This window comes from Sinohyriopsis cumingii, chromosome 6 (genome assembly GCF_028554795.1).
Source record: "Sinohyriopsis cumingii isolate HCF-2022 chromosome 6, ASM2855479v2, whole genome shotgun sequence".
NCBI lineage: Eukaryota > Metazoa > Mollusca > Bivalvia > Unionida > Unionidae > Sinohyriopsis > Sinohyriopsis cumingii.
In genome coordinates, this window is record NC_142966.1 from 3,019,236 (window position 1) to 3,033,512 (window position 14,277).

The window sequence follows — 14,277 nt, forward strand, 5'->3', positions numbered from 1 at the left end:
AGACTTCAGAGACAGCAGCAGCAGCAGCAACAACAGCAGCAGCAGCAGCAGACCTATCGTCAGAAAGTCTATCCTCAAAGGACGTCGCATTCTTAGAAACTAACAAGATTGCCATAGCAAACAAAAAAAAAAAAAAAACAGCCCTTTTCAGGGCTACCCCAATACTCTAGAAAAGAAATAACAATTGATTTGCCAATGTGTGTAGGTAGAGTAATGTGAATATAAGCACTAACTCTTTTTTATAGTGTGAGGGTATGTGTTTGTGTATAAGATTGTGTGTTTGTAAGTGCTAACGTAAGTTGGTGTGGATAGTAGATTAAGATCATGTCTTTTTTTTTTTTGCTGTTAGAGGTGTGGGGAGAGTGGATTTGGGGTTTGATTGCTTTGCGTATGTGGATAGTATATTGAAGTGATTAATGAAAATTTTTTAGAATAGTGATTGGCAGTATAAAAAAGTGAGTGAGTGTTTGTTTTAGGTCCGCGCGTTGTTTGGTCATGATCTAGGTAAGATCAATTTTATGTTTTTAGGGGGGTGTTTTCCATCACGTCCGCGCTTTTACTATAAATTGAAACTCGTTCGGCAATCTAGCTACCCTTGTTGATTGATCAACACCACCAGAATGAACACCAGAATTGTGAAACTGCTCGAACTCCAGATGCACCTGGAATATGCCAGGCGCCTGTTAAATGAACTGGCCGCGGTGGCCATTGTCGAAGAGGGAAGGATGAGAGAGGAGGAGGAAAGAAGAAAAAAAGAATAGGAGGAAAAGGAGAGAAGAAATTTCAGAATCCCAGAGACAGAAAATTGGGATTCTGAATCCACTTATCCCGCCTCTGCACTCCCAAGAAAAAAGGTAAAAGGAGACTGGGGAAGAAGATGCGTGTGTGGCGCCAGACCAGGAAGGTGCCAGCATTAGATAGGTGCATCTGGAGTTCAAAAACCAACTGCTCTTTTCAGGGCTACCCAATACTCTAGAAAAGAAATAACAATCGATTTGCCAATGTGTGTAGGTAGAGTAGTGTGAATATAAACACTAACTCTTTTTTTTTTCCTAGTGTGAGGGTATATGTTTGTGTTTGTAAGAGCTAACGTACGTTTGTGTGAATAGTAGATTATGGGTTTGTTTATTGTTTCTTAGCGTATGTGAAGAGTATAGTTTGGGTTTTGTAACCGCTCACGTAAGATTGTGTGGATAGTAAATTATGGATTTCTTTTTAATGATTTGCGTGTGTAAATAGTAGATTTGGGGTTTGTTTATTGCTGGTTCACGTATGTGGATAGTAGATCATATGAAATGAGAAAAGTAGGGGGATGTTTTCCTTCACGTCCGCGCGTTGTTTGGGTAAGATCAATTTTATGTCTTAGGGGCATGTTTTCCATCACGTCCGCGCTTTCACTATAAGAACCCACAGTATTCGTCGTTCAAACCATTCCACAGAGAAGATGGCTTCAAACCACCTCGATAAAATGCAAACATTGCAAGACGTCCTGGACAATTTGGGCATGATGGAACAAATGCTAGTGAGGCTAAATGAAGATCACTATTCTTATAGTCCCCATCGAGTAAAGATGGAGATTAACAACTTAAGAAAAGTAAAGGACACGATAAGTGATGTGATGAAAGAAATAAAGGAGGAGAAGGAGGATGAAGAGGAAAGGATAAGGATAAGAGCATGGAATGAAAAAATTGAAAAAGAAGAAGAAAATGAGAAGAGGAAGAAAGAAGAGGAGGAGAAGAAGAAAGAAGAGGAGGAGAAAAAAAAGAAAGAAAAGAAGAGAAAGAGTGTAGGAGAGAAAATAAGAAGTTGGTGGAGAAATAGAAGAAATTAGAAGCAGAAGAAACCCAAAGGCCCTTTTCAGGGCCACTCATAGGTCTCGAAAAGAGATTGACTTTCGATTGCCTACCCCTTTTTTAAAAAAATAAAAAAAAAAAAAATCCCATGTTCAATTCCCCTTGTCCCTAAAGTAGTAATTTTTTTTCTCCCATGTTAAATTCCCCTTGTCCCTAAACAAGCCCAAACTCTGTTCCCATGTTCAATTCCCCTTGTCCCTAGACAAGCCCAAACTCTATTCCCCATGTTAATTAACCTTGTCCCTAGACAAGCCCACGAACTATTCCCTAATGTTAATTCCCCTTGTCCCTAGAGTGGCCCAGCAATTTTTCCCATGTTAAATTTCCATTGTCCCTAGAGTGGCCCATGGGGGGTCTGTAATGCTAATTCCCATTGTCCCTAGGGTGGCCCCATTCACTACTGACATTGTGTCAAAATTTATGTATGCCAGGTAGAAATGTCTAAGGCAAGTGTTTAAAGGAATGACTGGACATTGTGTCAAAATTATTTTATGCTAGGTAAAAATGTCAAGGGCAAGTTTTTATAAGAAATGACTGGACACTGTGTCAAAATTATTGTATGCCAGGTAGAAAGGTCAAGAATGAATGTTTTCAGTCATGACAAAACATTGTGTCAAAACTATTGCATTCCATGTTGAAACGCCAAGGGTGGGTGTTTGCAAAAAAATTATTACATGCCAGGTAGAAATGTTAACTCAATAAACGTCCACTAAAACGGGATACAGAGCTCGTGGAGAATTTTGGCTTCCGAAAAGAAGTGTTAATTTCCTAGGGTAAGAAGGAGGTAAAAACATAAACTAATACTATAATTTAGAGACCTACACACAACAATTTAAGGTAATATCACCTCAAAGACAAATTCGTTTTCTTTAACATTTTCTTTTATCTCGAGATATGTTCATGGAGCAGGAATGACCTCCACAGTACCTAAAAAATGACGTAAACGAAAAACTTAAGTGGGTGGGTGTCTGGAGATGTATAAAACCATATGCCTATTCCATAGTCGTGGTGGGAAATAATAATAAAATATACTGAAAAAACTACAACTTGTAAAACAATTGTTGAACATTACCTAGAAAGATTAAAGTATTTTGTTTAACATCTACCTACTCTGTTTTTACAGACAAGGAATTATACCTTGGATAATTGCACGACCTTTATAAACGTACAATTACATCGACCTTACAGATTCATAATCTACATGGCCTTTACACAGGCATAATTAAGAAGCGAATCAGATAGGTATAGCAGTCAAATTTAGTTCTTATATCCTTTATGACACATTACTTTAAATCCTTTCTCGAAAGTAAAATAAATCTGCATTTTCTTCAAAATAATCCTCACCTTTATTTTAATAGGCAGATGTCGTTCTGTTTATATTGACATAAATGTTCATTATCGACCATTTTACCAGAATAAAAGCTAGTTATCAACCATGTTACCGGAATAAAGTAGCTTCTCGTGGGTCGGTGGTTCTTTCCGGAGTTTTCCCCGGTTCTTCTTCAACCATTAATACTGGCTGCCATGTATAGCCTATGTTGTTGTTGTTGTAGGGTTTAACGCCATTTTTCAGCACACGATAGGCTATAAATGGCGGCCAGTATTAATGGTGGAGGAAGAACCCAGGAAAACCCCAGAAAGAACCCACGAGAAACTACTGGCAAGCTTTCTCACATACCCACGTTGGCTGAATCCGAGACTCGAACCCACGCAGACAGAGGTGAGATGGCAGTGATCCGTAACGGACAGCGCTTTAGACCACTCGGCCATTCGGGGCCCCTCGTAAAGCCTATCGTGTGCTGAAAAATGGCGTTAAACCCTACAACAACAACCAGAATAAAAGCTAGTTATCGAGTAGACAGATTTATCGCTCTAACTGACCTAATAATGATCTATGGTATCTGTTTCACGAGTACTTTAGACCGTATTGTACGATAAATCAATTTGAATTGAGTTTCGTATTTCATACTCATGTAATCAATTAGCTTTATCATTTTTAACCTAAAAGTGATCAAATGTATGAGAATGAAGTCCAGGGCAGAAATCTCACTGGTCATAAATCCTTTGCAATGCAGCTTAAAGCAAGCTACCCTAAATTAAAAAGCCAATATTTTGTGCGTAAAGGATGAATTAAAGTCGAGAACAAAATAAATTTTACAGTGTAATATTCAACATGTTTGTATTGGCTTGCTCAATATTAATTGATACTCGCCTTATGTATTTAGCAAAATGAAAATGTATCGGAATATATATGTTAACTGACAGTTTCATTGTTATGAAATTTACCCTGAACACTGATTGCACTAGGTCAAGTGGTTCTCAGAAAATCAAATAAAAGATAACCCTAAAAAGTTTCAAGTTATAGCCCTTGGTTAGAAAATTAAAGGACACATGAAGACTTTCTCTGTCAGATAGATAAATACACCATGTGAGTTTTAGTTTAACGCGTCACTTTAGAATATGTAGCAAATTTTAATCGACAAATCAACGCTGTCTGAAGGAAAGCATCTCAGCAACTAAATGTTCTCAGACAATTGTATCACTCATTCATAATTCATCAAAATTCGGCTACTGGCATTCAGCAGCCTCACTATTATGAATAAAATGGAGAGACAAAAATACACGAAAAATCAGCTTCGTCTTTGATAAACACAAAGAAATCATATTCTAAGCTACTGGATTTGGCCAGTGTTCCACCTCTTTATACAGAAAAGTTAAAGATCATGTCACTTAAAATTTGTAAGCAATCTTTTTTTTACTCTATTCTCTTACGTATAGCAACGTTTTATAATATTCCAAGTGTATGAACAACCGTGAATGGTGTAAAATATTGCATGCGTACAACAGCAACATTTATGAACTCTCTTTTAAAATAAGCAACGCCATAGATTTTACCCAGTTTAAATTTGTTTCAATGACCATGATAATTATTAATGTGTAAAGATCTATGCTAGCCTCGTTTCCATTTAATGAAATAATTGTTTGATGTTGTAGTTTATTAAAGACACAGCATACATACTACATATATATATATATATATATATATATATATATATATATATATATATATATATATATATATATATATATATATAGAGAGAGAGAGAGAGAGAGAGAGAGAGAGAGAGAGAGAGAGAGAGTTTGTTGGCTTTTTTAAAAATAATTTTGTGTTATCTATATCTGTATTTTAACTTGACCTTGTCCAAAATCACGTTCATGTTGTTCCTGATCAGTAACATTGCATTTTTTTCTTAAATACAAAGCTAATATTTCTCTAAGAGTATAGGATACATACTCAGATCATTAGATTTGGAGGTTTTCACTTGGAAATTACTAGACCTGTTGACAACTCTGAATGTTTTACAGAGGACACTGTCCTACACCCGGGCCCTATTATTGTGTCTTAGCTTTTGATATAACGTTGTTTATTTATGTAATTACTCACTCTTACCTTAACATCTTCAAGTAGAATCAGTCTTATTTTTTGTTCAGTTTTTCATTTATGTGCGTCTATTGATTCAAGTTATTATTCACTGAAATTATAAGTTGCTCAATAAATTTCTTGGACAGAAACATTACTTTGAAATTACAGAGTTCAGGCAAGGACATTTGAATCATATTTTTGTGATACATCATCACAATCCAGCCACTGGCACATTAGAATGGTTGAGGTTAATGACACATCAACACATTTAATATTGAATCTTATTTGGAATACCACTGGATTGTTAGAGATCTTGACAACGTCACAATTCTTGGCGGACCAGTACACTTCCGGTTTAGAAATTTATACAGAACTTTTTATTTATTTGGAATTTTCATTAAATATTATCAGGATTATTCTCGATTCACATCATAATACTTGAAGTTCCTCTCACATTTTCATTTAGGACTTTGATAATTACATTCTTTGTTAAGTTTCACAACACAAAGACTTTCTCATTCACATTCATTACCTCAAACGATAAGTATCAGCAATGCCATCATTAAAAGAAATATGTACACAGTCAGTACGAAATCTATTTTACACTCTCGACATTCTTGGCACATCAGTACAATCCAGGTAACAACCGAATAAAAGTGGTTTACAATATGGTCTAAGTCTTGAGCAATGGAAGCTATTTACTAAGAAAAACATTGGATCATTCGTGACCATGTTTATTCATCTTTCAAATTCACTTTTTAATTTGTGTAACATAGAGAGCTAAACGAAATCAAGCGAATTTTATGAAATAACAAACTCTTTCTAGGGAACGTAAATGCTGTCCGGTAGGTTTTAGGTTACATGTGTTAAATATGATATCTGTGGATAAACTTTAAATTCTTAGATCGTATATGGCCAGAGAAGGTTGAAATAATGAATCCACAAGAACGAATAAAAAGATCATAAAGCATTATTATCATGCATAGATCCATACCTTGGTTGATAATCAGTTACACCCAAAAACAAAAGTCTGGAAATATAATAACTCAATCGGAGCACCCTTGGCCTTTTCAGTTAATTCGTTAAAGAAACCTCAGATGCAATTCGTCGCCATTTCAGAACTATTTTCTGAACTACTTTCGATCACATGGTACAATATGGCGGCAGAAGAAAACAAAGTCTCAGTCCGACGAATCTCGGCCTTTGCTGTCGTAATATATGCGGTGCACTCCGCCAGAGGCGAATCACCAATCACATCAAATTGATGTGTATTCTTACAACTAATTCCGATGTAATTTTACGAGCTGACGGAAATGGCCGAGTAATGTTCCTATCAGTAGTAGCTGTCACTAGCTTTCGCTTACACACATATCGTTTGTATAAAAAAAAAAAACAATAACAAAGAAATAGCAACCGTTGACGTAAGCCATTTAATTTAACCATGTAGGTGTATGTCGGTTTTTTTCTCCCCTCTTCACGTGTGTGGATAATATATTTGGGGTTTGTTTTTTCTCCTCTTCCCGTGTGTGGATAGTTTATTTGGATTTTTTGCTCCTTCCCGTGTGGAGAAAATATATTTGCGGTTTATTTTTTCTCCTACCCTTCTGTGTGGATAGTAGCGTGTGTGTTTGTGTGGATTGTAGTGTGTGTGTTTGTATGAGTTCGCGTACGTTTGTGTGGATAGTAGATATTGTGTTTGTATGCGTGCGCGTACGTTGTATGGATAGTATATTTGGGTTTGTGTGGATAGTAGTGTGTGTTTGTGTGAATAGTAGAGTGTGTGTTTATGTGCGTTCGCGTACCTTTGTGTGGATTTTAGATATTGTGTTTCTATGCGTGCGCGTACGTGTGGATATTATATTTTGGTCTGTTTTTTCTCCTCTTCCCGTGTGTGGATAGTATATTTGGGGTTTGTTAAGAAAGTAGGAGAAAGAATAAGAAGTTGGGCGAGAAAAAGAAGAAATTAAAAGAAGAAGAAGAAGAAGAAAACCAAATGCCATTTTCAGGGCCACTCATATGCATCGAAAAGATTTTTATTCTCTTTGCCTAAAAAAAATTCCGGGTCTCGTAGGGACTTTCATCGCTGGACAGGTCGGTTGGCGGGTGGCGGGTAAATTTATAGTGACAGGGGAATCTTTCGGGTTCCGTATGGACTTTCATCGCTGGACAGGGCGGTCGGCGGGTGGCGGGTAAATTTATGCTGATAGGGGAATCTTCTGGGTCCCGTAGGGACATTCATCGCTGGACAGTTCAGCCTTGCTGTGTGCGTTATAATGGGTTTGAAGGAGATTCTCCTTCCTTGGTATTGTCCTCTCCTGAATATAAGTCAAGGTATATCCTTTATTTATTCAGCCAATATGAGCAAACAGAGACAGAAGATACTCCGTCAGGTTTGGTAAAGAATATTCAAAATTGGTATGGTGGCGCTATACAGTTTCGCATTTTGCATAGGGTTAGGAATTTAAAGAAAAAGAATGTCCCCGGCTTTCTTCACTGGTTATACTGGCTATTTAAAAAAGACCTTGTATATCTTAGGTATAATGCAAAGAACCTTTAATTCTCTTTATTTTGGTGTATGATTGATGGGTGTACTATGGGTTATAGAGTATACAGCTTGGCCTTACTTCAAATGTGCACCTTTCAAAAAAGTGCTAGCTCTACTTGGTCATTTTCACTTCCTGAACTTCAGAGGTCAATTGTATAAAAAAGAGCCGATAACTTTTTTTACATTTTATATATTTGGTAATTCATTCATTGCACTTTCAGAAGCTGGTATTGTCTAGTCTGGCAAAATTCATTTTCCCTATTTTAATAGCTGCTATGTATAGTGTACTTTAGACTAATTCAGACTGATTTTTTAACACAAGGGAGCAGTCATTTTAGTTAGCAGTGTGCTTAAATCATGTAAAATTTCCAAAAGTACAATATCCAAAAGAAATATCATCCACATTACATTAATGTAGCATAGAGGTATGCAAACGTTCTCTCCACTGTGCATGTTTTAAATGGGAACTACTTCACCTTACATACGTCACTCTCTCAAAAGTACATATTATCTGGTGAGCGCCACCTATAGTTTATAAACTAGCTGAACTTACCCGCCACCCGCTGAACTACATGAACTTACCCGCTACCCCCTGTCACTGTTTGCTGTTTGGCCCGATTGAGGTCAGCTCCTTGCCACACTGTTGCCAATGTATAGTACCGTGACGTCACCTCACCTATTCCATTCCAATTATCCCTATACAGGCCAAATACTTTTTGTCCTTCTATAGGCCCATGTTAAATTCCCATTGTCCCTATAAATCTTGTCTCTATGCAGCCCCATGGCATATTGTAATGGTAAGTCTCATTGTCCCTATACAGCCCCCTATTACTACTTGCGGTGCATGGGCATTAATGTGTTAGTTGTAGGATGTGTTTTGAGATGCGTTTTACATTAATGATATGGTAGTGGACCCAAAGTAGCAAGATTTATATGGATTCAAGTTTAAAAATAGAAACCCCAAACAAATGTATATATGACTACCTGGTAGCCATGACAAATAAAGTTATCCTACGACATTGATCACTGACATAAAAAAAAAAAACTGGGGGGGAAATGACTTAAATTGTGCGATGAATATGAAAATGAAACTCAGAAATGCTGAACGTAACAAGCTGCTGCGCCCAGAAGACGTAAGCTTGCGAGCGGTCCCGAATTGAAGTCCGGCTTTAGTAAATATGTACTTGTCATAGGCTGTCCTTTAAATCCGACTAGGGACCGCTCCAGTGGCCTGGTGATTAGAGCGTCCGCCTCGGATGCGGGAGGTCGTAGGTTCGATCCTTGGCCGAGTCATACCATAGATTTACAAAAATGGTACTTACAGCTTCCTCGCTTGGCGCTCAGCATTAAAAGGTTAGTGTCAGGACTGGTAGGCCTGGTGTCAGGATAATGTGACTGGATTGGACATCGTGCTTCATGTCTGCAGCATTATGCCACAGTGCTAGGCATCACTATAAACTGTCACACTGCAGACATCGTAGCGATATGACTGAATTTTTTTTAAATCTACGTTAAAAATCCAAATCACATACACACAAATCCGACTAGGTTCTGTAACCTTGAACATAGTTTAATTGTCACGTTTTGGTCATTTGTGCCTGGAAGTGGACTTGTTGACACTAGGCTGCAGAAATCTGTTCCTCTGCCGAAACAAAAATAAAACAACCCCCACCTCCAACGCCTCCATCTAAAGAAAAACACGAATATTCGTAATAATATTCGTCATGTTATCACGCCGATAACTGAGACAATGTACTGTTATATTAACATAAATATCACAGTCTGAAGAACCAGATTTCAAGTTCATTAAATTGTACAATAAAATTTAAAAATGTCTTACGTATATATTGTTTCTATATAATTCTTCATTACAAGCAAAATATAATGTGGCTGTCATTTACGGATATATTATTTTCATAAACAAACCTTACCCTTTGTTTGATGAAGTTTATCTCTTAACACTGAATAAGCACACGCAAATTACGGAAAGTATTGTACGTACTACATTTTAAAATATCCTAACATAATCAGCATAGATTTCAGCTAAAGATGCGTGGACTTTAACATAAGTCAAGAATATACTGATTTGATTGGATGAAATTTAGGTCTCACTTAAAGTTGACCAATTAAATGTCTTAAGTCTAGGCTTAAATTTAAGACTTGTGTTGGAGAAAATGTGTCCGTGTCTCAACTTACAGCCTTACAAACTTTAACTAAAACACGTGTCAAAGTGACAAGACATTCATTGAGATAATGGAGCCCAGAAACAGATCATTTCCAGGATATGAGAGCTAAATTGTATTCCATGGACAAGCCGATGTATCCGAGCAAGAATCTGGCACTCTAATCTCCGAAAGGAATTTCATAAAATTCAAGTTAAGACTATTTTATTCTTTGCAGCTGTTAAGTGTTGAGACCATCTCTGACATTTTTTAACAATAAGATTTTCAAATTAGTCACTGTGTTAGCCATACTGAATGTCAAATTGGCACCATTTTCATTTAGGACAAACTAGATGTCATTAGAAGACTGTTGGTGAAAACCCCATGTTGATATGACCATCGATTCATGAATTAGTGAAAAGATTTTAAATATCTACATTGTGGACGTCATTTTTGAGGTCAGCTCGGCACCCTTTTCATCCACGACCAGCTATGTATTATAATTAATCTTCCATTGAAAACTGCAGAAATGACTTTTCCTTTCGGAGGAGTAGCAAAATAACAAGATTTTCTAGATTGCCATCATAGTGACCATACTGGATGGATAGACATCTTAATAAGTCCTCAGGGGAAAACCCTATGTTGATATCACTCTCCATCTAAGCGGAATAGGCGATAACATGATTTTAAAACTGGCCATCGTGTTAGCCGTATGGAACGTCCGGGCTGAATCATTTTGATTTCGAATCAACTAGATACCGTTTAGTGGTCATTTATAACCAAAACAGACATCATTAGAAATCTTTAAGTGAAAACTCCATATTAATATGACCAGCATTTCATGAGTAGTAGCGATAACAATAACTTCAAGATGGCGGCTGTGGTGGTCATATTGGGGGTCGGAGCAGCAACATGGCAATCCTGCAAAAAGTTTAGAAGGAGTGCTAAGGGACAGACGGGTGTCAGACAAACAAAAGATCATCCTATACGGGTTTTTGGTCTATGTCCAGTAGAGCTTAAAATATTTGCACTCCTATACGGGAATTAACGTAATGAGTATTACAACTGAAAAAGACTTACCAAGTTAAGCGTGAAGCATGCACAACAGATCAAGTGGCTTTGTAACTTAGGTCAAGGACACTAGAACTTAATCATAGGTGTGGATCATCCATTATGGATCTTCAAAATAAATTTTAGTTAGGTTTGGTTCAATACATTCCATACAATGTTGCTCACAAATTCAGCACGACGGACTGACGGGCTGTACGAAACCAGCACGTCTTCCAACCTTGTTGGGTAGATTGATGAGGAAGACAAACTACATCCTTATCTTTTTGGGAATGTTTGGTGACTGGATTTTGGCTTCCACATCTTATTAGTCACGTACATGTGGCCTAGTGGTTAGAGCGTCCGCATTGGATGCGGGAGGTCGTGGGTTCGATCCCTGGCCATGTCATATCAAAGACTTACAAAAATGGTGTGTGTGTGTGTGTTTTTTAAACGTAGCTTTAACAATTTTTCAACCATATCGCTACGATGTCTGCAGTGTGACAGTCTATAGTGATGTCTAGCACTGGGGCATCATGCCGCAGACATGTAGCATGATGTCCCACCAAGTCACATTATCCTGACACCAGGCCGACCAGTCCTAACACTAACCTCTTAATGCTGAGCGCCAAGCGAGGCAGCTGTTAGTACCATTTTTGTAAGTCTTTGGTATGACTCGGCCCGGGATCGAACCCACGACCTCCGCATCCGAGGGGAACGCTCTAATTACTAGGCCACCAGAGCGGTCGTACAAAAATGGTACTAACAGTTGCCTCGCTAGGCACTCAGCATTAAGAAGTTAGTGTTAGGACTAGTCGGCCTGGTGTCAGGATAATATGACTGGGTGGGGACATCATGCTACAAGTCTGCGGCATGATGCCCCAGTGCTAGACAACACTATAAACTGCCACAATTCAGACATCGTAGCGATATGACTGCAAAATTGTTAAAATTACGTTAACAAAATCCAAATCACACACACACACACACACACCCACACACACTATCAAAATATTGCCATGCAGTGGTTAATGTATTGTCTTGCTTGCTAGAACAAGGTCAAAATGTATGAATTATCACTTCTGCGGGCAGTAGGGTCTGGTTAAAATTGTCGGGTAAGATTAAAAGTTCCAAAATGCTGGAAGAGATAGCTTTCATACTTCATACATTGTCGAACCAAGAAACTGCGATTTTATATCCATGCACCCCAACCCTCAAGAAAGGTCAAGAATATTTGGAAAGTTTGGTTAATATTTCCATTTAAGTTTTTCCGTATGGTGATTAAGTATCAGCCAAACTGAACGGGTGGAGATTAGCTATACTATTTGGACTGTACAATCAGAAACCTTTAATAATCATGCATCCTTCTCTCCCTCAAACCATCAAACAAGGTCAAGGTCATTTTAAAATCTTAAGTTTTTGGTTAAGGTTCTTCTAAATGATTATAGATCAACATGATTTGAATTAAAATAAACTATGGAACGATCTGTGTGTGGGGTGGAATGCAAAATTAGTAAGCTCTGCCCTTTCACAATCATGCACCCCAACCCTTGCTGAAACCCTCATGCAATGTAAAGGTCATTTGAAGATCTTTTATAAGATTCTGGTTAGAGGTTTTCCGTGTGATGATAGGTCCAAAACCATGTGAGTGATAGCTATCATAATTGCATTGCAGAATAAAAACGCACGGACTTTTCATATTTATTCACATCTAACCTCCCCATGACCCTAATTCAAGGTCAATGTCATTTGCAACAGTAGCGTCATAATGTATGTTTTAGAGTATGTAGCCGAGATAGGTCAGCTCCTACGGTATAACTTGCCCTTGACATTAGGACTTTTACGTCGATCATTACATACGTCTACATGTGATATGGGATTATAAAATAAAAATTCTACTGCTAGATTTAAATATTTTGTGTAAAAAAAAAAATCGGCTTGCGTGAAGATGTGGTCATTTTTCAAATATACTTATTTTTTTAAATATAATAAATGCGCCCATTGATCGTGACATAGACGACAACGGCGCTACCATCAAAACGCAGTAATTTGCAAAAAATTCTGTTTTGTGTATGTGGTTTATATTGCTATTTCCGTTTCTCAAAGATACAATTTGAAAACCAATTCTGCACTTTTCTGTGCAACTATTACTGCAGATATACTATTATTGATCACTACGCTGTATAAAATATTTTTTTCTGCAGCCGACTTAGTCTGAGAACATTTTATACTGGCATAGTTAGCGTGAGAATATTTTATACTGGCAGAGAATAATTAATGCAAACTGCAGCCGAGTTACTGTGAGAATATTTTTTTTATATGTAACAGTACCTGCGGTAAATATAAATGGTGAATAATTCACAGATTGATGCACATAGTATTTTGAAAGAATTTACATGCATATCTAATTCTGAGATTAATATGCCAGCTTAGTGGAGTGTGCGTAACGTTACAGAAAATATTAAATAGCTATTTCGCTCCATACAGATTTATCAAAAAAGCCCAAAAGATGTTTGATTTTCAAACAAGCATCCAGAGCATATTGATAAATTAATCAACATGGGAATTAGCAAAACTTTAAACTTGCCCAATTTTATGAAACATGCACGAGAAAAGATATGCAAAATAAAACGAAGTCGCTGACATCCACTACACCATCTAGTACAGATAACGAAACGAACGAATACTACAATGATGAAGACACTAAAATAACAAGTGAATATATTAGCAGTAGTGAAGAACACCAAGGATAAATCAAGAGAGAGATGTTTTTTGTATTAATATTAAAATCGCACACAAATTCACCAACCTTGAAAAAGAATTCAGAAAAATTATACAACGGGCTAGAAGAAAATTAGGCATATTTAATCAAAGAATGGAATTGACATATTGTGTGCACAGGTGGCACAAAACGTCTGAGATTACTGTATACAAATATATAAATGGGAACTTCAGATTTGGTGTACAACTTTACACCGGAAAATTAGGGGTTCTTTGAAGTGTGAATTAATCTTGAAGAATATCTGAGTTATGACCTCACCAATTTGGCTCGCATTTTCAATATCCCCCCATGTAACTTTAAAAATCACGTTTTAGGTGTGTAAATGTATCTTAGAGTTAACAATGATAAAATCTACGACTGTTCTCAAGATTATTAAACGTTTACTAATATATCACAATATTAAAGAATATAATAGTTAAAAGACGAAATAATGAACAATTAAAATCTAAACTTGACGTGTATAT